General features: G+C 45.7%; 1 protein-coding gene across 4 annotated transcripts in view; it reads left to right on the forward strand.

The window, feature by feature from the left end:
• The window catches only part of GPR45 (G protein-coupled receptor 45), an 89,105-nt gene that overhangs the window by 13,272 nt on the left and 48,669 nt on the right, over positions 1-27,164 (forward strand). Inside the window, exon 2 of one of the 4 annotated variants that reach the window (XM_058278278.1) lies at positions 16,372-16,439. The exons of the other annotated variants lie outside the window; for them this stretch is intronic. The gene's annotated coding sequence lies outside the window, so the exon portion shown is untranslated. The remainder of the gene's footprint in view (positions 1-16,371; positions 16,440-27,164) is intronic. 4 annotated transcript variants of the gene reach the window in all.

Here is a 27,164-nt window from a genome sequence, read left to right on the forward strand (position 1 = left end):
ACATAGCGTATGCCTGGGGATCCAGAAGTGGTTCATCTTCACTGCAGCATCAGCTTGTTTGCAAGAGCAGGCTGTAAACAAGAAGGGAGCCATGATGTTGTCGGCCTTGAACTCCAGGCTAAGTAGTTTGAGTTTTACTAAGTAACCAGTGATGAGCTGTTAAAAGTTATAAGGAAGGAGAGGATAAGAATTCTGCCTTTGGAATTAAACTTGATCACAATCTGTAGAACTCAAGAGGAAATGGCTTCACACCAATGCAAGGTGTTAATGATAGGGTGGTATATAGGAATCCTGTACTTTAAGAATGATTGTTTTTAAACGCATAACTCCTCTAAAAAAGAATATATATATAGTTAAAAAAGAAAGTGAGAGGGAAGCAGTTTAGAGACTGCCATTTCCATAATTCAAGCAAGAGATAGTCAATTGCTGTAACAGAGCACAGGCATGGGACATAGAAAGCACTTGCTTCTGACTTGGGAAGTATTGAGGAGGTGGAATCATCAAATATTGTCCAACATTGGAAATGGAGGGAGATGAAGGAGGCAGGTATGACTCCTAAAGCAAGGGGAATTATGGTTCGATTAAAAGAAATATGGGGAAGCGGCTGTGGCTCAATCAGTTGGGCTCCCGTCTACCATATGGGAGGCCCTGGGTTCATGTCTCCGCAAGTGCTGCAGAGAGCCGACTCAGCAGGTAATGCAACAAAAAGGCAAACAAGCAAAGATGCAAAAGAACATACAGGGAATGGACACAGAGAACAGACAGCAAGCAGGCCGCAAGGGGGAGGGGGGAGGAATAAACAAATAAAAATAAAAAATACAGACAAAGAAGAATGTACTGCGAATGGATACAGCAAGCAGACAGCAAGCAAAAAAAAAAAAGCTGCAAGGAGGGGGCATAAAAAAGGAAATAAAAAAATAAAAGTAAATAAATATGAATTCCTGTTTCCAGGAAGATGAGGTAGAAGTGCTGTTTTTTATCTCTCCCCCTAATTACTGCTAAAAGTCCTGGACATTGTATGTAAAACAAGCATAAGAAGACACTGCGTGGTGAAGAGAGAAGGCAATTGACTAGGGACCTTGGGCCCAAGACACAGTGTGGTGGGGAGCTCCCTGAGTTTTCCTTCACTTTGTTTAAATAAGCAGGGCTATCCTGGGTAACTGACCAATAGGAGGCTACTTTAAGGAATTGGCTTTTGTGATTGTGGGGCTCGGTGAATCTGAAATTCGTAAGGATAGCCAGCAGGCTGGACTCTCAGGAGGATTTTATGGTACAATCTTGAGGTAGAGTTTCTTCTTCTCTAGGAAACCTCAGTCTTAGCTCTGAAGGCCTTGAACTGATTGGATGAGGCTGACTTGGTGTATGAAAAGCAGTCAATGTAATCCATCGTATTAACAAGCTAAAGAGGAGACATTACATGATCATATCAATTGATGCAGAAAGAGCATTTGGCAAAATCCAATACCCATTCATGATTAAAACTCTCAGAAACAAAAAATTGAGGGGAACTTTCTCAACTTGATAAAGAATATTTACAAAAATCCTACAGTGGACATCATGGTGAAAGGAATCCTGTATTTTATGCAAGATTATTTTCAAATGCACAACTTCTCTAAAAAAGAAATATATATATATGTGTGTTTTTTCCTTCCTAAAATTGGTAACCAGAAAAGGACCTCTGCTCTCACCATGCCTATTCATCTGTCCTGGAAGTTCTAGCCAATGCAATAAGGCAAGAAAAGGAAACACAACACATACATATCAGAAGGGAAGAACTAGAATTGTCCCTATTTGCAAATGACTACAATTTTCTAGGTAGAAAATCCCAAAAAAATCTACAAAAAAATCTCCTAGGACTAATGAAGGATACAAGAGTAATAGACAAAAAATCAATTGTATTTCTATATACTAGCAACAAATACTTGAAAGCTAAAATTAAACATTCAATACCATTTACAGTCACTCAAAAAATTAAATATTAGATGTATAATACTTACATGTATAATGCTTATATGCCCCAAACTGCAAAACAATGATGAAAAGAATCAAAGAAAATCTAAATAAATGGAGCGATATACTGTTTTCATGGATCAGAAGGCTCAACCAACATGGTAAAGATGTCAATCTTCCCAAATTGATATGCATGTTTATTGCAATTCCTGGAAAAAAATTTTTGTAGATATAAGCAGGACCAGATCTGCAATTAATTGGATGTGTTACCTTAGATAGGTCACATCATTTCTGGTCTCATTTCCTTAGCAGACCATCATAAATCAATACTCTTCCTTCTGATTAATTTCTGTAGGTTTGAGGACCCACAAGATGAAGTGGAGCCCACGAGTCCAGGGTGGGCTTCCAGGGTGTGGGAACCAGAGTTTCCAAAGGGAGGGTGGGAGTGACAGAACCCAGGCCTTCAGGCAGGGGGAGGGAAGTGTGTGGCTAGCAGCTTTTGTTTCTGTAAACCTTGTTCTAGGTGGGCACAGGTTTTTGTCTATAGTATTTAGACATAGGTTAGCAAATATTCTACCCCACTCTTTACTTAGAGGTCATTTTTACAGAAAATCATCATCAAATGAAGGAACATTACTTCCTCTTTGACTAAATTTGTCTATTTAGGGGAAATCAAATTAATTGGATAAAATATTAGCTTATCCATTAACAATCACCAAGTGGCAACTTACACAAACTCCAGGTGTAATTAGTCAGAGGAAGTGAAGCACCCTCTGAGAGCTGGACCTGAGACTGCAACCTGGAATAAGAAGCGACATTTACTGAGCAGTTACGATGCTGGGTGCTGAGGGCATTACCCGTTTTGTTCTTATAGTTGTCCTGTGAGGTACTTACAATTACGATGTACAGTTTATGGGGGGCACACAAAGGTACAGAGAGGTTTAGAAACCAGAAGTAAGTGCTGTGGATCTGGCTGCATAATCTGGAGTCCGCTCCTGCTGTAGCTTCCTTTTCTTTTTTCTTTTTAAGATTTATTTATTTATTTAATTTATTTATCTCCCCTCCCCCCCTTGTCTGTTTCTCTGTTTCTATTTGCTGTGTGTTCTTCTTTGTCCACTTCTGTTGTCCTCAGTGGCAAGGGAATCTGTGTTTCTTTTTGTTGCGTCATCTTGTTGTGTCAGCTCTCCATGTGGGCGGCCCCATTCCTGGGCAGGCTGCACTTTCTTTCGCGCTGGGCGGCTCTCCTTATGGGGTGCACTCCTTGCGCGTGGGGCTCCCCTACATGGGGGACACCCTTGCATGGCACGGCACTCCTTGCGCACATCAGCACTGCGCATGGGCCAGCTCCACACGGGTCAAGGAGGCCTGGGGTTTGAACCGTGGACCTCCCATGTGGTAGACAGATGCCCTAACCACTGGGCCGAGTCTGCTTCCCTGTAGCTTCCTTTTCTTGCTTCCTCCTCCTCCTCTTCCTCCTCCCCCACCCCACCACTGTCTCCCTCCCTCCCTCCTTCTCTTTCTCTTTCTTAGGCCTGGGAATTGGATTTTTGCTAATAGTTATGGGGAGAGGGGTCCTAAAGCTTGGTCCTATTTTGTTTTCTAGTCCTCACAGCAGTTTCTATTTTTGACTACTTGAACAGGGCAGTAGATGTGAAATCTAAAACTACCGGCCATAGAGCATCCTTTGTATATTTTCTGTGCTTCCAGGGGGTGGCTTGGGAGACATTTTTTGAGGGCCAGCTCTGAGCCAGCTCCCGTTCTTGTCACGCGGAGTCCACAGTGTGCCCTTCCAGGTTTGTGTGGAGCGGGGGAATTTCTCAGGCTCTCTGAGCTGAGGCTCCCTCTCTATAGAATGGGGGTGCTGCCACCTGCCTCACAGGATTGGAGTGAAGCTGAAAGCAACATAGATAACATACCCCAATCCTGTGAGTTAAATCTGAATTTCAGAAAAATACTGAATACTTTTTTATTCTATAAATATATCCCAAATATTGTGTGAAACACACTAGAAAATGATTTGCTGTTTATCTTAAATTTGGATTTAACCATGTGTCCTTTGTTGTTGTTGTTAAATCTTGCAATCCTTGTTTCTGTTCATTTGGACCGACAAAGTCCCCTTCCTTCAGCCCTGGGCAATGGGTGTGCATCCAGGTGAGCTGAGGCAGCCAAGGTGGACTGGCCCAGGAGTTTGTGGTGCAGTGGCACGGGGCGAAACAACTCTGTGCGAGTCCTGCTGACTTTTCAGCTGTGTGACTGGAGAAAATCATCTAATACCTTTAGGCCTCAGTTTCCCCATCTGTGAAATGGGGAGAAAATGTGAGGTTAAATAACTCTTGATACCTGAAAGCACCTTGTACGCGTGGAGTACAATACACATATGTCACTCTAGTGTTACTCAGCTCACGGTGCATAGCAGAAAAGGGCTGCTGGACTGTGCTACAGCCCGAAGTAGGTCTGAAATGTCTGAATTGGCTTCTGGCTTTCTCAATCAAGAGAACTCCCAAGAATCTTTCATTGTATTTTAATATCAGTCAGCTATGTCCCCATAGTGCTGTGTAATGAACCATCCTAGAATGCATTGGCTTACCACGGCCAGCATTTCTTCTTGTGCTCCCCTGTTTGCGGGTCCACTTGTGGTTCAGCCAATCTTGGACGGGCTCAGGTGCGAAATCCTTATTTCAGCTGTTGCTCAGGTCCCTGCTCCACCCAAGGAAGACTTTCTCACAATTTTCTCCTCTTGAGACCCGGTGTCCGTTCCTTCCTTGTTCACTTGGGCCTGCTGGTGGGAGCAGCTCTGCTATTCCTAGCCTGGGTTTCTGAACTGGGTCTCTTGTGGTTTCCCTACAACCACATCTTTGAACAAAGTGCCTTTATGAAACCTTTCTCAAGTGATCCTAATTTGAGAGTGCCATCTAGTTCCTGCTGCAACTCTGACTCATACAACCTTAGATTTTAAATTGGTTGATGGGAAATAAAGGGACCCTGACACATAGGCTTTTTATGACTAACAATGTTCCCATTATATATAATTGTTGTCATAGCCAGTTTCCCCTAGCATGAGAACTCCATTAAGAAGGCAAAAGTGGGGGGATTTTTTATTTGGTTTTTTTTTTTTTCATTATTTTTGTTTTTTTCATGTTCATTGCTCTGAGCTCAAGTCATTGAACAGACCTGGCACATAGGAAATACTCGAAATTTTCTTGGATGGATGAAGAATAAATGAACACTTAGTTGCTTCCCACATAGAATTTATTTATTTGTCTTTGAATATTTATTTATTTGTATTTGTCTTCAAATATGTCTTTTGTATAAAGAATATGCCTCTCTGTATTGTGGGAAAGGGTAAAATAACTGAGGGGCCACTCTGTCTGACTTGGAGATTTGGGGGGCATCATTACACTATAGAGACATCATTTCTTCTCAGATGTCCACACTTCTCTTTGTCCCCTCACCAGTCACCCTTTCAGCCCCTAACAGGGCATGCTTTGTAGAAAGTATTGTATGAATTCTATTTATCACTCTTTGTTTACCACCAGGTTGTGAAATCCTGATAATTACAATCTTACTCCCTGTATTAGTCAGCCAAAGGGGTGCTGATGCAAAATACCCAGAAATTGGTTGGTTTTTATATTGGGTATTTATTTGGGGTAGGAGCTTACAGATACCAGGAGATAAAGCATAAGTTACTTCCCTCACCAAAGTCTATTTTCATGTGTTGGAGCAAGATGGCTGCCAACAGCTGTGAGGGTTCAGGCTTCCTGGGTTCCTCCCTTCCTGGGACTGCTTCTGTTTCCTCTGTGAGCTTACTTCCTGGGGCTCCAGCTTAAGGCTTCAGCATCAAACTCCAACATCAGAAAACCTTCCACTCTGTCCTTTGCCATGCCTTTTATCTGTGAATCCCCACCCACCAAGGGGTGGGGACTCAATGCTCTAATGATGTGCCCCAAACAAAGCCCTAATCATAACTCAATCACATCCAGGTACAGACCGGATTACAAACATAATCCAATATCTATTTTTGGAATTCATAACCGTATCACTCCCCTTTCCATCATCTGGGCCTAACAAAGCTGTACAACACTTTGCAACACAGAGTGGGCGGGGGCTAAATGTTGAATAAGTAAGTAAATGGCTGAATAAACAGCTCAAGAAAGGAAGAAATTGGCCTCTCAGGCCTACAGAACCTGGACCTGATGATTTTCAAAGGTCTCCCTCCCTCTCCCTCCTCTCTCCCTCCCTCCCTCCCTCCCTCCCTCCCTCTCTCCCTCCCTCCCTTCCTTCCTTCCTTCCTTCTTTCCTCTTTCTTTCTTGTCCTGGCAGATTGCTGCTTTGTGGGACCTTTATATATTTGTTTGTAGCATAACAAAACTGTGCTTTAGCTCTAAGGCAGTGGCCCAAATTCCCTCCGTTTTTAATGAAAGGGACATGTCTTCTGTGGGAAATCAGTGATTTGGTGACAACCATGTCTGTCCCTAATAGAAACCGGTTTAGTTGAGCTACTTGCTGAAGGTGAAGGAGGAACATGACCAGCTCTTTCTGAATAGGAAATTAATTTCATCACCCCTGGTGTGTCCTTGCTAATCTGGGGCTGGGTTTGTCATGATGTTCTCCCTCAGATGGACAGCCTTCCTCAGAACACCCAGTCCAAACACCTTTTTAATGAACTTCATGTATTTTACTCCCCTGTTAGCCCTTGAGGGTCTTGGAAAGCAAATTCAATAAAATCAAAATTGGGAGTATTCATTCCACAATAAAAGGACATTTACTGGAAGGAGCGTGAATAGTTGTTAATTTTCCTTTCCTAATTTTCCATTCCTTTTAGGACCTCTGGTGTTTACTATCAGATAAGGAGTGGCAGGCAACAAAGCTGCGAGAAAAACAATAGGAGAAAACCCCGAAAGAAAGAAAATTCTCTCAATTAATATTTTGTGCAAATTGGAAAAAGACTCTTTTAGCTGTGATATATCCCTGTCAACTTTATAAGTCATCCCTGTCCTCCCAAAGTAAGTCTGAAAGGCCCTAAATTCTAGAAAGAGCAGGGGCTTTGAATTCCAACAGTCCTGGACCTGAATCCTTGCTGCACCTCTCCCCTTCTCTCGGGGTGACCTTGTGCAATGTGCTTTACCAGCATCAGCCTCCATTTGCTCATCTGTAAAATAAAGATGATGGAAACTCCAGAGCTGCTGCCTCAGCTGCCTAGGGCTGCTGAAACAAAGTACCACATGCTGGACAGCTGAGAGGAACAGGAGCTTATTGTCTCGCAGTTGTTAGAGAAGTCTGAAAACGTAGAGAGAACTTTGCCTGGCCTCTTCTCAGCTTCTGGGGGGTTGCCAACAATCCCTGGGCTTCAGTCTCTGCCCCCGTCCTCACATGGCCTCCTCCCCTTCCTGTCTGGGTCCAGCCCTCCGCTTCTTAGTAGGACACCAGTTAGATTGGAGCAGGGTCCACTCTGACCCAGTGTGACCTCATCTTAGCTCATCACGTCTTCCAAGATCCTATTTCCAAGTAAGGTCCCACTCCCAGGGCTGGGAGATAGGATGTAAACATGTCTTTTTAGGGGACACAATTTAACCCCTAATTGCAAATCACTGCAAAGCTTATAGCAGAGACCCCAAAATACTAGTACCTTACTTTCCCCTCTTATTGTACATGGCATTTGTCTTGGATACTGCAGTTTAGTGGTAGAGTTACTTGTTAAGAAATTACTAATTTAAATAACAGACCAGTGGTAGAGCAGGTGGTCGGGGCACTGTGGGCAAAAAGGTGGTCTTTTTGTAAGATGTTATCTTCTTTATCTTTTCATTCACCAAACGTTCATTGTGTGCACTATGGAAGGGGCTGGTGGTAGTGATGAGGTGCAGTGGTGCTCAGATGTATTCACCAAATGTAATGAATGTCTCATGATGATGGAGGAGATTGTTGTTATGGGGGGAGGAGTGGGGTGAGGGGTGGGGGTATATGGGGACCTCATATTTTTTGAATGTAACATTAAAAAAAATAAAGACCAAAAAAAAAGGTGAAAATAGAAGAAAAAAACAAACAAACCAGGCTTGTCTTCTCTTGAATCTTGGCCTGGTTTGTAGTTTACTTTTTTCTCCTAAAACGTATTTCCAAATTGTCGCCTGTTGGCGCCCCGCTCATCTATTACCACCTCCAAGAAGGAGTCTCACCGCATGCAGGGTAGCAAGAGCAGGCCAATGCCTGCGCAGCACAGCAGTCCTAGGGGCCCGGCACCCTCCACGGTCTGCAGGTGTCAGGGTTGCCGGCAGAGCCTGAGTCCCCGGCTTTGGGTGGAACACAGCTTGCTAACCTAGAGAAGAGACAGAGCAAGCTTCACGGGGGGTGTCGGTCCTCATGGCCAGTGTGTCGCATTCCGCTGCGGAGGCAGGCAGACGTCCTACACACACCCCTCTCGTGCTGTGCTGTGAAACAGGGACCCTGTTCCCTCCCTGTCAGGAGCAGATAAACCAGCAGGGGTGGGCTGGTACCTTAAAACTTAGGTACTTCAGCCAGTCGGCAGTGACTGTTCACACATACTCAGGGTCTGTGGAGGAGGTGCCCGCATGCCACGCAGTGGGGTCGTGGGGGTGAGTTTTACCTCAAGGCACTGCCGAGAAAGGAGTCAGCCCCACTCACCATCCCTTGGGGACCAGCCTAGCACATCCGGTCTGGAGCACCGGGCTTATCTGTGGGTCACAGGTGCAGGGGGCAAGCTGTGCTCAGACTGTCCCTTACCACATCCCCCAAACTCAGGTGGAGCCACGGCGACTCAGTCTGGCTTCCCCCACATCACGGTACGCTCTAAGAGGGGGGCCCCCACGGATTTCCTTCGCGGCTGCCTCCCAGCACCCAGCACCCAGAGAGCCCTCCCCAGCCACGCTGTGGACTAATGACTGGCCTGCCTCCACTGAAGAACATTTTTGGCCTCATTTAATCCAATATCATTTCCTCTTCTCAAGGCCCAAATCAGAGGAGAGACAGAGGCAGTAGCTTTGGGGCACTGGGTAGCTTGGAGGGTTTTTTAGCCATGGGTGCTATCTCCACCTCGTGGAAGAGCAGAGGGAAAAGGCAGCCCATTTGGGAAGAACTTTGCAGAAGTAAAAGGATTTATAAGAAGTCGTAAACAGACTGCACCACAGAGCCCAGAGGCGGGCGAGGTTAATTAGAATCCTGTTCACTGAAGAGATAGGAGGCGCTTTCTTATTTTTTATCTCAAATGTCTCTGTTTTCCTTCGCTGTGGAGAAATCCGTCTCTAGATATAGCTGTAGCTCAGACTCCCGAGGGCGGAAGCCTCCCCTCCTCGCTGCCCGGGCGTCTACTCGGCTGAGGGCGCCGGCGCCGGGGAGGAGCGGCGCCGAGGAGGAGAGGGGGACGCTGTGCCACTAGCCCGGCCTCGGGAGGGGCGGCAGCCTTCACGCCTCCTTTCCGACAAACTGATTCTCGGCGGAAACGTTCTCCTCGCTGTTCTCGTCCCCTTTACAGAAGTTAAGCCGCCGGGACTGATAACATTTTGGGTTTTTTAACGTCTCCAGGTCGGAAGCCCGCCTCCCACAAGCGATTTCCTCACGCCTGGAAAGCCCCTTCTGACTGTGTAGCCTTACATTTCTTCGCACTTGCATCCTATCCGTAATAGAAGCGACTGCTTCCTCAGCACAGCCTTTTCTCCTGACTCATTCATTTATTGAATGCCCGCTGTGTGCGGGCTCCACGCTAGGCCTCTGCAGGAGAAGACACAGAGGCCATAATGGGCGCTCTCTGGGAGATGAGGGTGTAGAAGCACCGGAAGGAAACCAACAGCTTCCACACAGCTGGAGGGGGCTGTCCCTGGGCCGTGTGGGCGCACTCTGAGGAGAAGAGAGGATGGAGCCCTCCTGCTCTCTGCGGAGGCGGGTGGAGTATGGGTATGGAAAGATGCATGGAGTCCAAGAGGGCCGTGGAGTGGCAACCCGGGGAGCTGACGGGGAAAGACTACTTGAAGCCAATAGAAGAATATTTGCAAAGCTCAGGGAGTGACAGGAGAGCAGACTGGAGAGGTCAGGGCTGAGGCAAGAGAGCCTTCCAGGCCTTCCCGGTGGGATCCTCAACTTGACCCTGAATGCAACAGGGTTCCTACAGGCTCATTGCTCACTAAGAAAAAAAAATATTATGGAAATTTCAAAACATAAACAAAAATGAAAGAGTGTAATGAACCTCCTTGTGCCCATTATCCATGTTGAATAGCTATCAATATATGCCCAATGTTGTTTTATTTAAATTCTTCCACTGCCCATTTATCCATGTTGAATAGCTATCAATATATGCCCAATGTTGTTTTATTTATATTCTTCCACTGCCCTCCTTCCCTGCCAGATTATTTCCAACCAACCCCAGGCATCAGATCATTTCATTTGTTGGTATTTCATAATGAATCTCTAAGAGAAAAAGATTCTTTTTAAACATGCCACAATATCATTATTACACCTTAAACATTGGCACTAATTCCATAAAATCTTTTAATATTCAGCCAGTTTTAAAGTTCCCCCAATCAGCTCAGAAAATCTTTTAACAGAAGTGTGTTGGATCCAAACAAGATTCACACATTGCATGTGGTTGGTAAGTCTCTGAAGTCCTTTTCAGTCAATAACAGTTCCTCCTCCCTCCCCTTTCCCTGTGGCATTTATTGGTTGAAGAAACAGTGATTTTTCTTGCATTCTGGAGTTGGTCATTGGTGGGATTTCAGCAGAGGCATGCCATGGCCGGCGGTACTGGTTAGAACAATCCCTCCATCACCTTGGAGAAGAGTGACTGAAGAGGGCGTGATGAGCCAAGAGGCTGCCTTCTACCTTGTTCCTCACCTGCATGGCCCAAGATGCTCCACCACCGAGAGTGAGAGGGAAGAAGGCAGGGAAGGAGGGTATGTGCTTTAGTTGGCTGAAGGCTGCCAAGGCAACATAGCAGAAACAGGTTGGTTTTTACAATGGGGATTTATTACCTTGTAAGCTTACATTCTGAAGCTGAGAAGAACGTCCAAATCCAGGCATCAGGGTCTCCTGGCACGTGGCAGGGCACAATGGCAGTGTCTGATCCTCTCTGCCTTCTTTGGGCTCCATTGCTTTCAGCTTCTGGCTGCTCTTTCTTTAGCTTTCTCCACTTCTGTGGGTTCCTCTCTCTGTGACTCCACACTCTGCTGATTCTAGCCTCTGGCCTCCAGGACCCTCTCTCTCAGCCCCTGGGGGTTTCTCTCTGTATCTGTGGCTCCCTCTCCCCATATTCATCCTGTTCATAAAGCTCTCCAGGAAGAGGATTAAGACCCACGCTGGGTCATGCTTTACTGAAGTGAGCTAATCAAAAGGTCCCACCTATAATAGGTCCACACCCACAGGAATGAGGACTGGATTAACTCTAAGGACATGATCTTTTCTGGGGGTACATACAGTCTCAAACTACCACACTGTGCCTCTTCTCTTTAAGATCATGGCCCAGAAGTTGTTCACATTCCTTTTACTCACAACCCTTTGGCTGGAACTTAATCACACAGCCGTATCTAGCTACAAGGGAAATAGGAAATGTTGTCTTGTATTCAGACAAGATATTCTGGGTTTCTACTACTAAAAGGAGAAAGGGAAAATGGATGGGGTGGGGGAGGGGTTAGTCTTTGCAACAGAAGGTATGATTTCTTTTGGGGTATAAGGAGTATCAGGTGCTCCTGGTAAGTCCCAGTGGAGATATTTGCAACTCAGAAAGTGCTCAGGTGGAATGGTGGACATAGGCTTTGTGATTTTCATTAACAAAGGACCCAATCAGTACTGGAATTTAGGAGGGCTCATGTTATTTATCATTTGTGGGAAAAATTGGAGGGAGGCAGGGCTGAAACTGGGAGATGATTTAAAAGCTGCTTTAATGATCTAGAAGACCTTGCATGATAAATATTCACAGGACTTAGCAACTGATTCGATAGGTTAGGAGAAACAAAGGGAGGAATCAAAGATGACTCAAGCTTTCAAACCTACATGATAGGGAGAGTGAAGACACCATTTTTAGAAAAATAGACAGCCATGAGGAGCTCTCTGGTACATTGACATGAATGCTGGAGGGGCCAGGGTGGAGAGAAGGAAGAAGAGATTGCTGTTAGATATATTAAAGATGAAGTGTCTGGGAGTGGATGTAGTTCAAGTGTTTGAGCACCTGCTTCTGAAACGAAATAAATAATTTTCTCATTGGGGAGAGGATGTAGCACAGTGGTTGAGCACCTGCTTCCTAAGCACGAGGTCCTGGATTCATTCCCCAGTACTTTCTAAAAAAAAGAGAAGTATGTCAAGAGGCATCCAAGCGGCAAGAGAATGGAGTTGGTAAAGAGCCCAGGCTGGGTCTCAGAATTCAGAGTTCAGATCCTAGCTCTGCTACCTCCCAGTTGTGTGACCTTGAGCATGTATTTCACCCTGTGGTTTTCCTGCCTAAGAGAGGAATAATAACAGGGCTCAGAAAAAGGATTGAGTAAATACATGTAAGACACATAACATAATGCCTGGCACATAGCATTAATACATGCTTGATACAAGTTTGGTTTTATTCTTACAAGTACTAATATTGAGCTGTGTACTTGGCTGTTGGAAACGCAAGCCAGCTACTCCAGGAGGGGTCAGAGGGAAGCTTTGGGACTCGCTGCTGTAGAATGGGAGGGTGTAGGATCACCAGTGGAGAAGGTGACTGGTGCGACCCCACCGCCCCCCCTGAGGCAGTGGTTTCTGCACCAGGACCGCAGCTTTCACAGCTCTTCCCAGCCTGGTAATTTTCCATTATTTGAGTGATTATTGCATTTGTCCCACTAGATTAAGGCATGCTCTGTGTGGAACCCCCAGCACAGAGTAGATGCCCCGTTTGTTGTTTGAAGGAATTGGGTGGTGGTAGGGGAAATCTGCCAGGAGAGGAGTCTGCAAATATTGTCTTCCCACTGAGAAGAGCATTGGATGGAGAAGAAAATGGTTAACCCAATTAAATGCTGCCAAGATATTGAAGGGAGAAGGGGGTCAACCAACCTGGCCCCCTACCGATTTACTGCAGCCACACTCTACCCTTCGGCTTATTAAATGGTAAATGGTTTTACTGAGAAGGAAGCCTGGAAATGCAGCCAGCCAAGCAGATCTGATCACATAAGCAAGTGAAAAGTAAACAGCCAGTGCCTGGAATGGCTGATTAGAAGCTGAAAAAAATAAATGTATGCGGCTTTCCTAGATGTCAGCCCATCTTCATGAAGATGCATATTCATGAAGCCTCGTGGGGACATCCAATAACTCCGTGCACTTATTTATTTGCAAGAGACTACCCAGTGTTTTATGAACATAATAAATGATTTTTAGGGCAGAGAACTGGTCCGACCTGTCTTCCAAGAAGGGAGAGCTAGACACTCAGTGTCCTCTTCCAACTAATGCATCATTTTCCAAGCAAGTGCAGAAGCTCCTGTGTCAGGTTCTATGATTGAGATTGCCTGAAGTCTTTGGGTCCACAATAGAATGAGAGCAGAAAGGGACTTTAGAGATCTGTCACTTTAACTTAATGTTCTTATTTAATGATGAGGAAGCTCAGGTCTGGAAAGGAACTAGTGGATCAGAGAATGAGCTTTTACTGAATATAGATAGCTGTAACTGCTTCTCCCCAGGTGTCCTTTCTTTAAGTCTCACATTTTCTGTAGCTTGTTGGAGGCATTCATGAATACGAACATTTTATTGATGAGGAATCTGATTCTCAGTGAGGGCAACTGACGTGCCCAAATATCCACAACCAGTTATTGGTAGTGATTTGACCCAAACCTGAAGTCCATGCCTACTATGTCAGCCAGGATGGGCCATGTTAGGCTGTAGAAACAATTCCAGAGAGCAACAAAGGTTTACCTATGTCTCGTGCTCCATGTTCCTCATGGGTTGGCTGGGGACGTCTTCTCTTTATCATCTCCATGCAGGGATGCTCCATCTACACGAGCCAAGAGAGGAAGAAGAATATATAGCCACCCACTTACTTACTCTGAAACATCGACTCAAAGTGCACACGTCATATTTCAAATGTGGAGGGTCACAATCCAAGGCTGATGTGGCAGCTCACTCATGTCTGCAAGGACATGACCTCCTCCTGCTCAGCAGGGTTTGTGCGTCTGGGTTTCCAACCTGATGTTGCCACATGAGCACAAAATGCCCGTGCTCCGCCCCGGTCCACTCATGCCCTGTAGAAATGGAAGCAAAACTCTTTCCCACAAGCACCCCAGCCAGCTCCCCCTTATATTGCATGGGCTGGCACTAGGACATATGTTCCCCCAAGCCAGGGCCCAGCCCACTTTCCTGGATGTCAAGGCATAGCTGGACCAAATTCAAGTTCTGCTGGCTGGAAAGAGAGAGAAGAGATGCTGTTGACAGGCTCCCAGCATGTTTGCCCAAGTTGGTCATGTGTTTACAGCCTATCTGAGATAAAAGCCCAAACCGTTTTAGTCTGCTAGGGCTGCCATCACAAAGCACCCAAACGGGGTGGCTTAAAACAACAGAAATTATCATTGATGTGGAGACAGTGGCCACAGGAGTTGCTGAAGGCAGGGAGAGGGAAGAAGAGGTGTGATATGGGGGCATTTTCGGGACTTGGAGTTGTCCTGACAGATGCAGGGACAGATGCAGGACATTATATATCCTGCCATAACCCACTGAATGGGCTGGGGGAGAGTGTAAACTACAATGTAAACTATAATCCATGCAGTGCAGCAGTGCTCCAAAATGTATTCATCAAATGCAATGAATGTGCCACACTGATGAAAGAGGTTGTCCATGTAGAAAGAGTGGGGGGTGGGGTGGGGAGTGGGATATATGGGAACCTCTTATATTTTTTAATGTAACATTTTGTGTATATCTTTAAAAAAAGAATTTTAAAAATTTGCTAAAAAAGAACCCCAAAAAACCAGAATTCTATTTTCTCCGGCTCTGGAGGCTAAACGTCTGAAATCAAGGTGTCAGCAGGCCCTTCCTCCTTCTGAAACCTGACTCTTTGCCTCTTCCTTGCTTCTGGTGGGTTGCCGGCGCTCCTTGGCTTGCGGCCACAGCCCTTCCCTCTCTGCCCCCACCCTCATATGGTGTTCTCTGATTCCTGGGTCAGAATCACAGCATCGATAGCACTGTTTCTGTGGAAAATAAAATTAGTTTTCAGATAACCTGCTTTAGAAAGCTATTTCCATGAAATTACATTGGCAAGATGGGGTGGGGGGAGTGCCTCTATTTTACTCCCTCCCCAAACAAGGGGCTCCTTATTTTGTGGTCTGAGCAGCAGCTTTCATCGTGATCCGAGGGAGAACAGCTCCACCAGCACGCCTCCTTTTATTTGGCGCCTCTACCAGTTTAGAGCTGGTGTCCTGAGAGGAGAGAGAGACTTCAAAGCAGCAGAAGTGTCTCCATAGAAACCCCGAGGGACTCCAGGCTCTGGCTGCCCCCGCAGGAAAGCATCCACTATGCCCTCTCCAGCCAGGGTCTGGACGCTGACAGAAAGCTCCTTCCTGTTTCCACCTGCGTTTTCTCAAGACTTCAGAGGTTCTTTTTGATTTTCCTAGCCAACACCATTTCCCCGTCACTAATCCAAAGTTGACTCTAGAACAGATGGGTTGAAAGGTCAAGGTGAGAAAGAGAAGAGATCTGTTTATCAGAAAGAAGAAATATGAATACTGAAACATGGAACAGAAGATGGAAGGATTAACCTCACTTATTTTTTTGTAAGTACAGCGTTGGGGCAAGGGATTGCCTTGAGGGCAGCCTGCTGTATGGACCAAACCTGGGATTCAGAGACCAATAACCCTGGCTCCCACACTTATTAGTTGTGTGATTTGGGGCAAGTCACCTAATTTCTCTGAGCCTCAGTTTCCTCATCAATAAAATGGAATAATAACATCTTCCACACCAGGATATTATGAGCATTACAGATAGTGTTGTTAAAGCATTGGGCACATGATATACTAAAAAAAAGTGGAACCGTTTTTCTATCTTGAGTGTCACTAAAATGTAACTGAAGGTGCACGAGCTTCAGAGCAAGAGAGATCTGAGTTACATCCTGTTCTGCTACTTCCTCTCTGTGTGGCCCTTGGCAGGGTACTAAACCTTCTGAGTATCTATAGAACGAGAGACTGCTGGCTATCCCGTAAAGACTGGAGAAAATGTCTTTAAAGCATCTAGAATGGACCATGGTACATGAGTTCTTAATAAGTGGCACCTGCTTTGGTTGCTGTTATTATTACTATTATTACAACAGTGGCTTCAAACACATTTACTATCTTTCTGGAGATCAGAAGTCTGAAGTGGGTCTCACTGGGCTAACATGTAGGCATCAGCAGGTTTTATTCACTGGGCTAACATCTAGGCATCAGCAGGTTTTATTTCTTCCTGGAATCTCTAGGGGCAAATCTGATTTCTTGCCTTTTCCAGCTTCTAGAAGCCACCTGCATTCCTTGGCTTGTGGCCCCTTCCTACATCTCCAAAGCCACCAATGGCAGGTGAGTCTTTCTCATTTTGTATCACTCTGACCCTTCTTCCTCCTTCTTCCACCTCCAATGGTCTGTGTGATTCCATTGGGCCCACCCGGCTAATCCAGTAGAATCTCCTTACGATAAGGTCAACTGCTTAGCCACCTTACTTCCTTGTGCAACCTCAATTTCCCTTTGCCATCTAAGTTTCTGGGGATTAGGACATGGGCCTTTGGAGGCCAGTGTCCTGCTGCTCACTGACCACTTCACAGGCATCTTCCTTTCAGATCCACTGATGGTGCTTACCAGGTTTCCACGAAGAATAGCAACTTCATATGTTACGGTGCTTGGAGTTTCCTTAGCTGTATGTCTTTCCTTCTTTGACTTGAAGCATAAAATTCATCCTGCTAGCCTATAGGTTCTGGACATTTTCAAGGGAAAATTCTATTATTAACATTCACCTATTCATTCATTCACTCGTTTATTCAATAATTTATTTATTCAACAAATATTTAGTAACACCTAGGATGAGCCAGGCTCTGTTCTAGGCCTTCGAGATAGAGCAGTGAGTCAACAGAGGAGGCCCTGTTTTCATGAAGCCTACCTGCTGATGGAGGGAAAAAGCAGACAAGTTAAAAATTACCATGCTAAAATCATTTTGGAGTGATCAGTGTTATAAGTAAAACAAATAGAGGGATGGGAGAGTGAGTGACATGGGGGGTCAGCAGGAACCTCCTCTCTGAGGAGGTAGCTTTTCAAAAGAGTTCTAAATGACGGGCACCACTCCAGGAAGGGTCAGGGGCAAGAACTTTCCGGAGGAGAGAACTGCAGGTGCCCAGGTCTTGAGGCAGAAGCAAGCTTGGCTTGTTGAAGAAACAGAAGGAAGGCTGATGTGGCTGAAAACAGAGAATAAGGGAGACAGGGACAGAAGGTGAGATTGGACAGCTACGCAGGGATTGGATCAGGTATGGTTTCAAGGCCAAAGGCAAAGAGCATGTCTATTTGGACATTGTTGTTGTTTATTTTTATAAACAAACACTCCCATTTCCCCAGTGTACTCTAATCTACTTTCTATCTTTGCCAATTTGTTATTTCTAGAAATCCTCCTATAAGTTATATAAAACAAGTTTTGTCTTTATGTACTTTGCTTATTTCACTGAACAAGATGTTTTCAAGCTTCTTCCATGTTGCAGCAGGTCTCATAACTTCATTTTTTTTCTTATGGTCAAATGATATTCCATCGTGTGTCTGCACTACATTCTGTTTATTCACTCGTTTGTTGATGGATATTTGGGTTGTTTTCAGTTTGGGGCTGTTGCGAGTAGCACTGCTATGAACACTGAGGTACAAGAATCCATTTGCGACTCCGTTTTCACCCTATTTGGTGTATACCTAGAAGTGAGACTGTCAGGTCAAATGGTAAGACATTTCATTTGCTGGGCTTGTTTTTGTGGAAAGGTTTTCAGCAGAATGACATGATCAAGTTAACATTTAGAGCATTCATGTAGAGGGTTGGATGTGGCTGGCAACGGAAGCCAGAGGCCAGGCAGGAGACTTGCAGCCTGGAGGCACGGGCCAGAGGGGCGGCAGGGGGACAGACGGATGGAGGGAAGGCCTTCCGCGTCCATTCTGGAGGCAGAGCGGCCACGATCGCGGGTGGATTGGATACGTGGTGGGGGTCGGGAGACAGCGTGACTCAGGGGTGAGCGGCTGGCAGTGCGGCCGTGATGCTGCTTGTCCTGACATGGGCAAGGCTGCGGAGAGCAGCTCTGGTTTATTGTCGCTTTGCGTTTGGAACCAAGAGGCTGCTCGGAACAAGTCTGCGATGCTACCAGGTACCCCCTGGAGCTGTCGAGCAGGAAGTTGGATCCACGAGGCTGCAGCTTCAGGGAAGGGGAGTGACCTGGAGATATCATCGCACAAAGATGGTATTTAGAGTCGTGGCCTGGGGAACCTGCGTGCGTGAGTGGGGCACCTGCAGGGAGGCGCTTGTGATGGAATTAGATGCCACCGCAGCTCCCTTCACTCTTCATTGTCTGCCGAAACGCTGATAGGAAAGCCTTAATTCCTTCCCTGTCCAGCCTCTCCTCTCCTTCACCCCACACTGCCACAGACGCATCCCGAGCCCTAAAACAACAGAAGATGCTCAGTCCCTCCCAGCACTTTGTCTAGAGGAAGGAGAGGGGTTCCCTGTTTCACGTGCAAAATTTAACGTGGTGCCCAAAAAAAACCCCACAATAATATTATTTTAATGCAATACTTTAAAACAATCAAAATGAGGGAAGCGATGTGGCTCAAGTGATAAGGTCTCCGCCTACCATACGGGAGGACCCAGCTTTGATCCCTGGGACCTCCTGGTGAAAAAGAAGAGAAAGCATGCCTGCACAGTGAGCCAGTGTCCATGCGGTGAGCTGAGTGCCCGTGCGAGTGCCCGCGTGGTGAGCCAGTGCCTGCGCAGTGAGCCAGTGCCCATGCAAGTGAGTCACGCAGCAAGATGATGATGAAACAAAAGAGAGACAAAGGGGAGAGTCAAAGTGAAGCACAGCAGAGACCAGGAACGGAGGTGGCACGTTTGACAGGGAACCTCTCTTCACATCAGAGGTCCCCAGGGCTGAATCCCTCTGAATCCTGGAGGAGAAAGATGAGAAGACTAAAAGAAAAAGACAAGTAGGTACAGAAGAGCACACAGCAAATGGACACGGACAGCAGGGTGGGAGTGGGGGGAGGGAATAAATAAATAAATCTTCAAAAAAAAATCAAAATGCAAGCAGTCCATGATGAATAAAGTAGCAAAATGTTTAAATAACAATTAAATCATCATAACAGGGAGCAGATGTGGTTCAAGTTGTTGAGCACCTGCCTCCTACATGGGAGGTCCCAGGTTTGCTTCCTGGGGCCTCCTGAAAAAACAAAAACAAACAACAAGCAAAACAAATGAAAAACCAACTCGGGCAAGCCAGCGGCGCTGGCTTCACACATACAAGGTCCCGGATTCAGTCCCCAGAACCACCCCTCTCCCCGCCCCCGTGTCTCAAAAAAGAAAAATCATCATAACTGTACCAAGCCTGAGGCAAAAGTAATGCTCAGTAATAGTGACCGTGTCTTTATTTTAAAAGGGAGGCACCCTACCAGCCTCACTCTAGCCCTCAACTCCCTCCCACCTCTTCCTGGGCTCTGGAGGTTTTGGGTCCTGCTGCACCTCAGAATCAACTGTTGAGTTTTTGTTTTTTTTTTAATGCAAATACCAGGTCCCCACCCCAGACCAAAGGAAACAGAAGGTCAGGTGATTCCATAGCAAAGCCCGGGTAATATCCCTGAGTTCAAGGCCACCTTAAAGAGTTTAACCGTAGCAGCGCTGGAGGAAGCCAGCTGTGAGACTTTCACTTTTTCTGAGCAGAAACTGGAGAAGAGCATAATGCCAATCCCAGAGGTACCAGTCCCTGGGAGCCTCCTTGCAGACAGAGGCCCCCTGGTGGCTGTCCCAGCTCCCCGTCCACCCACCCGGTGGCAGCGCCCTGGAGCATCTCTGGTCTTACCATCTGCTGCAGTGACCGCATACCTGCCTCGTGAGAAACAGATTCAAAGTCATTGCCATTCAAGGGCTCAACAAGCAGGAGCCAGCCTTACGACTGTTACTGTTTAACCAGCAGTAGCTTTTATAGCAGTCAGATTATTGAGGACGAAAAATGGGCATCCACCTAGCTGAGCCAACAAACCCCGAGGCATTTCTTCACGCCTTTGGGTAGATGGCTGTCTTTGACCTCTGGGAAGACAGCTTCGTTCATTCAGTCCACCTACTAGTCATGCCAGGGGCTCGTCTAGGCACTGGGGGCACAATAGAGAAGAAGAAAGGGCAAAGTCCCTCCCCTTGTGGTGCTTCCAGAGAGAGAGAATAAGCCAAAGAACAAACATACAGAAGCAGAGGCATGTGCTTTGGAGGAAAATAAAGCAGAGAAGAAGAGTAGAGTGAGCTTGGGCAGGCTGTTTTAGCCAGGGAGTGCGGGAAGTGACATATGAGCAGAGCTGTGAATGGTGTGAGAGTGAACCCCAGCATTATTTGGAGAAGAATATTCTAGGCTGGGGAACTACTGTGCAAAAGTCCTGGGGTAGACACTTGGAGCTTGGCTGGTCCAAGAGCCATAAGGAGTCAGTGTGGCTGGGAAGAAGTGATGGAGGGCAGGGTGTGGCAGCAGGGGAAGGGGTGGGGACAGATCTTGGGGGACCACAAGCCTAATGAATTGGGGGTGGGGTGCTACGGTAGAGGTCCCTGCTGAGGGGACACAAGGGAGGTCCTGCATTGACTTTTGTCCCGTGCACCACGGGAACCGTCTGCTCCCCGCTCCCCCCAACACACACCCATTTCTCCAGCCCCGGAAGGCAAAACACCCTCTGAGAACATTTGGCCTGCCCCTGCCCAGGGTCTGGTGTTGGTGGCAGAGCCCAATCCTGTGGGAACAGGGTTCCAGCAACAGCACTTGGTGTCCCCCTGACCCCCCACTTGCCACGGCTTGGGGCCCTGGGCCCGGCTGAAGCTGCTACCAACAGTCTCCTTTCTCCCCAAACCTCTTTTTCACAACAATTATGTAAACTGCTGGGAAGTTTTAGTTTTTCCATTTTTTCCGTAAACAGAGAAAGACAAGAAGACTAGACGAAGCAGAATTTCTGAACTGGTGGGGTCTTGAGATGAACCCATTGTCCAGAGCACCGGGGTCCTCAGGGCACCCAGCTTCAGTGTAAGAGGTGTCTCTCTTTCCTGTGGGTGCCTTAACATCAGTGGCACGCCCCAGATGTGGCTGGGACCTCCTGCCCTCTGCTCATGCTGTTTTCTTCCCTGACCTGAGAAATGCACACTTTCTGCTCCCTGCCACGCTGAAGCATGCACTCAGGAGTAAAGCACAAAGGCCGCCTGCAGGGCCCTCCGGGGAGAGGCGAGTGGGCAGGGGACAGTGGGGGCTTCCTGGGTGCAGGTGCAGGAGGGGCGGCTGGAGCAGCCTGCAGAGGAGCCAGGCTGGCCTTTGAACAGCGATGTGCTGGGCTCCTATTCTGTACCCAGGACTCTTCTTGGTACATGGTCAGCAAATTAGCCCGGAACCCCCACCGTGGTGGCACTTAGATGCCCAGCGGGAGGCTGTGCTCCAAGCCGAGCTCCTGCCACTTCCTGTCCAGGGTTCCGGGATCAGAGGTCAGGTGTCAGAGGCTGTCCTCCAAAGACCTCAGCGGCAGCCACTTCCCATGGCTCTTCTCTCCATGCTGTTTCCATCGCGGTCCGGCCTTTACACAGCCAGGTCCGAAGCACCACGATAATTACAAAATCACCGTCCATGATAACGATAAAAATCCCTCTTCAGCATTCATTCCACAGATGTGCCTTGTGTGCCTGCCTGCGCTGTGCCCCGTTAGGGGCAGAAAGTTCTTTGCAGTTCATTTGATTTTTAACAATTTTATAACTTAGCCAGTATTTAATTTGTATTTTTGTTTCATTTTCTGGCTGAGAGCCACGAGCTCGAAAAGTTCGCAGTAACATCCGTATCTGTACGGATTTAAGTGACGCTGTAAGTAGCTGAGGTCACGGGGGAGCTGTACGTAACTCGGCTTTAATACTGTTATAACCGAAGGAAGGGTAGAGGAGGATGCCAGCCTGAACGGCCGCCTGGTGGCCGAGGCCTTCCCAGGGGGCTTTTTTTTTTTAAGATTTATTTTTATTTTTTCCTCTCCCCTTCCCCACCCTCCCCCGCCAGTTGTCTGCTCTCTGTGTCCATTCGCTGTGTGTTCTTCTGAGTCCGCTAATATTCTTGTCAGCGGCACCGGGAATCTGTGTCTCTTTTTGTTGCGTCCTTTTATTCCAACCCCCTGATCACGTCTTGTGGTGAATTCCTGACTCACCCAAAGCAGAGGCAACTCTGCCTCCCATGTGATGTGAGGACACCTTTGGGCCTCTGCCCTGGATGGGTCTTTCCACTTGAGGATAAGGGTCTTAAGTTTGCCAGCGCACAGCCCACATCCTTAAAGCTTTGTCACGTTCCTCCCCCAAACAGCCCCTGACACGGGCTTTGTGCCCAGCGAGTACTTAACAGAGGCACATAAAAGGAATTTTACACATTTTTGTTGATTTGTTCTTACCAACCTTAAGAGAACCCTGAGAGCTTAGGGAGGGCTCTCGAGAAGCAACCATTTGCTCTCCATCAATTAGAGCATCGTCACTGGCCTGTACCATCTCGGCCCCTTTTCTCCCAGCCCCACATCTTACTGGGGAAATCAAACGGAGGTTGCTTTTTATAACCTTTCTCTTTCTGGTTGATTTAGCTATTATTGGACCATTTTTATTTCTTCCCAACGTATTCAGATTTAATTACATGTTTTTCTTCTGCCTTTGGTTCAAGTGTGCTAATTATGTGGTATTTAGTCTGTCTCACGTTTATTATTAGACTTTTCATTGTCCCTCCATTTGCCAAATTGCAGAGAATTTGTATTTTTAGGGCTCTTTCCATTCATGGTGTCATTATCTCAGGGGGGAAAAAAGTCAGCTTAACTCAGATTTCCAACTGCAGGTGTGAATTGCACCTACCGAGCTGTAGCTGGTTAATCCCGTTGTCAGCCAGGGCGTGGGCATTGCTTAAAGTCCAGTCCCTACTAGAGCTTTTTCCTACAATGAATGGTTGAAATTGAGATACTGAAAAGTTGTTTCATCAGTGGCTTTTGGTACATTAGGGGCTGCTCCTGTGTTAGAGTGTTGCTTTGATGAGGAATATAAAGGTATCCAATGGATAAAAGGTGACCTAATTCAGAACTGTGACTCCACTCTCCCTCTGTGGGTTTCTGGCGTAAGAAGGTCATTAGCTGCCAGCATCAAGGGAGCCCCAGCTGCCTGCCCCCCTTCTCTTTGGGGCCATTTTGGTTAGGGATCTGACAACTGTTACTACCACTCTTCCTTCACTCATTTTTTCATTCATACGTCCATTCAGCAGATACTCGCTAAGGGGCTATGATGCATCAGCACTGTTTTGTAGTACAACCACCCATGTCCCTGCTCTCATGGAGTTTACATTACAGTGGCAGGAGACTAATAAGAACAAGTGACAATATAATATGTCAGGTGGTATGGTCGATGGTAGCGATGTTGCCCAACTCTTCATGCCCTACCTGAATTAGCACTGTGTGTCCACTTGCCACGGGAGAGTGCAGTTCTTCCCCCAGGAGGTAGAATACATTTCCGTGGTCCTTGTCGGTGGACTTGGTCATGTGAATTGCTTTGGCCTATGGGATGGTAGTGAACATGATGAGAGCAGAGGCTTGAAATGTGCTTGTGGCATTTGGCCTGCTTCTTAAACTCTTGCCATTGCATGAGAACGTGTCGAGGTTGTCTCTGGTCCCAGAATAACGAGATGCCTGCAGAGCAGACTTGACCCCAACCCGCAGCCTGAAGACAGAAGTGGAGTCACTCAGCAGAGCCCAGGCTGTATCAGCAAATCCAGTGGCCCTACAGACCTGTGAGCATGAGAATAGACACTTGTGACTATAAACCACTGAGTTTGAAGGGGTGATTTGTTATAGAGCATCCTTGCAGGAAGAGCCATTAGAGATTATGGTAAGGATTAAAGGAAAGGAAAGCAGTCCCCTGAAATAACTAATAAACATTAGTTACTTAATGTAAGAGAGATCATATAATATTTGTCCTTTTGTGTCTATTCACTCAACATAATGTCCTCTAAGATCACCCATGCTATAGCATGTATCAGAACTCCATTCCTCTTTACACCAGAATAATATTCCTACATGTATATATACAACATTTTGTTTATCCATTCAATTATTGATGGATGTTTGGGTTGCTACCACTTTTTGGTTATTGTGAATAATGCTTCTTTGAATATCAGTGTACAAATATCTAGTTGAGTTTCTACTTTCAATTCTTTGGGATATATACCAAGAACTGGGATTTCTGGGTCACTTGGTAATTCTGTATGTAACATTCTGAATTACCAAACAGTTCCCATCAACAATGCATGTGGGTACCTATTTTTCTACATGCTTACCAGCACTTATTATTTGCTTTTTTACATAATATCATTCTAATGGGAATGAGATGATATCTCTTTGTGGTTTTGATTTGCATTTCTCTAATGACTAATGGTGCTCATCACCTTTTAAAGTGCTTATTGGTCATTTGTATATCTTCCCTGGAGAAATGTCAATTTAAGTACTTGGCCCATTTTTAAAAATTGGTTTTTTTGTCTTTTTGTTGTTGATTTGTAGGAGTTCTTCAAATATTCTGGATATAAAACCCTTATGAGAAATATAGTTTCCAAATATTTTTCCCATTCTCTAAGTGCTTTTTTCACCTTCTTGATAATGTCTTTTTATGCACAAATTTTTTAATAAAGTTCAATTTATTTATCTAATTTTTCTTCTGTTGCTTGTACTTTTGGCATAAAGTCTAAGAATCCATTGCTTAACAAAAGATCCTGAAGATATTCCCCTATGTTTTGGTCTAGGAGTTTTATAGTTTTATTTCTTATATTTAGTTCTTTGACCCATTTTTAATTAGTTTTTGTATATGGTATGAGTTACAGGTCTGCATTCATTTTTTTTGCATAGAATATCCAGTCTCCCAGCATCATTTGTTGAAAAGACTATTCTTTCCCCATTGACTGGATTTGACACCCTTGTCAAAAATCAATTGGCCACAGATGTGTGGGTGTAGTTCTGAACTCTCAATTCTATTCCATTAGTCTATTTGTCTGTCCTGTGCCAGGACTGTTTTGATTACTGTAACTGTAATAAGTTTTGAAATTGGAAGTGTTAGTCCCCCAACTTTGTTCTCCTTTTTAAGACACTTTTGGTTATTCAAGGCCTTTGAGCTTCCATATCTACTGAATGATTGGCTCTTCCATTTCTGTGAAGAAGTCTGTTGGAGTTTTTATTGGGATTGCATAGAACCTGCAAATTGCTTTGGGGGAGGCCATATTAGTAAGTGCATACCAGTGTTAAACTGTTCTACCTAAATAACTGAACACTTTAAATCAGTGTGTAGAGACCCTCTTTCTACTTGGTAATGCGTTTTCTTTTAAAGATTTATTTTTTTTATTTATTTCTCCCCATCCCTTCATTGTTTATACTTGCTGTGTCTGTTCATCTTCTTTTTGTTGTTGTTGTTTCTTTATGAGGCATCGGGAACTGAACCTGGGACATCTGATATGGGAGGAAGGCACCTAATCACTAAAGCAATCTCTGTTCCCTGCTTTGTTGTGTCTCTCATTATGTTTTTTAATTCTTGTGTCTTTTGTTGCATCATTTTGTTTCAACAGCTTGCCACGCCTGCACGTTGCGTATGCTCCCTGTCCTGCTCGTCTTCCTTAGGAGGCACCAGGAACCTCTGCTCCCGGCTTTGCTGTGTCTCTCATTATGTTGTGTTTTTTTAAAGATGTATTTTTTTATTTATTTCTCTCCCCTCCCACCCTACCCCCATTGTCTGCTCTCTGTGTCCATCCACTGTGTGTTCTTCTGTGTCCACTTGCATTCTTGTCAGCAGCACCAGGAATCTGTACCTTTTTGTTGCATCGTCTTGCTGTGTCAGCTCTCCCTGTGTGCAGCACCACTCCTGGGCAGACTGCGCTTTTTTCGTGTGGGGTGGCTCTCCATGCAGGGTGCACACCTTGCTCGTGGGGTTCCCCTACACAGGGGAAACCCCTGCATGGCATGGCACTCCTTGCGTGCATTAGCCCTGCGCATGGGCCAGCTCACCACATAGGTCAGGAAGCCCTGGGTTTGAACCCTGGACCTCCCATATAGTAGGTGGATGCTCTGTCAGTTGAGCCAAATCTGCTTCCTCTGATTATGTTTTGCTTCTTATGTCTCATTGTGCCAACTTGTTGTGTCAGCTTGCTGTTGCCTGCCCATTGTGCCGGCTCGCTGTCTTTAGGAGGCACCAGGAATTGAACCGTGGACCTCCCATGTGGTAGGTGGGCGCTCAATCACTTGAGCCACATTTGCTTCCCCCTAGTAATGCTTTTGCCTTAAAGTTTATTTTATCTGATATTAATATAGACACACAGCACCTTTTTGTTGGTATTCATATTACATATCTTTTCCTATACTTACACTTCCAATCTTTCTACAACCTCATGTTCAGAAACATCTACTAAAAATAACATATGGTTGGATTTTGTAAAATCCAGTCTGATAACCTATAACTTCTGGCTGGGCATTGAGTACTGAGAAAAGAAAAACAAAACAAAACCAATTACCCACAAAGGAATTACAGTAAGATGTTGTGTTAATTTTTCAGCTGTTCTAATGAAGCAGGAAGGCAGTGGAATGATATGTTCAAAGTGCTAAGAAAGAAAATAAAATTGTTTACTTAGGAAGGATTAGAATGAGGGAAAGAAGGGTGATCGAGACTCTTAAAATGAAGTGGCGATCGTGATGAAGACTTGGGATTGCTTCAAGAAACTTGCGTATATCATTGATTGGATTTGTGAGTTAAGGAATAGCTAACTTCAATTACAGGGCAAAGGTTTGCAAGTTGGTCATGTGGGATTATGATGTCTCCATTATCAGAAACTAGAAGTCAGGAAGGACTGGTTTAGAAGGGAAGAAGATACATTTAGAGTTTTATTATTGCTGCCATTGTTATTTCTGACTATAAAAGTAAAAGAAGATCTGGGTCATGTGCATGAGTGCCCATTTTAATAAGCTCTGTGCTTCTCTAGAGGTCGAAATCTTCCATAATGTTAAAAACAATAAAATGACAAATGC

This window comes from Dasypus novemcinctus, chromosome 17 (assembly GCF_030445035.2).
Source record: "Dasypus novemcinctus isolate mDasNov1 chromosome 17, mDasNov1.1.hap2, whole genome shotgun sequence".
Taxonomy (NCBI): domain Eukaryota; kingdom Metazoa; phylum Chordata; class Mammalia; order Cingulata; family Dasypodidae; genus Dasypus; species Dasypus novemcinctus.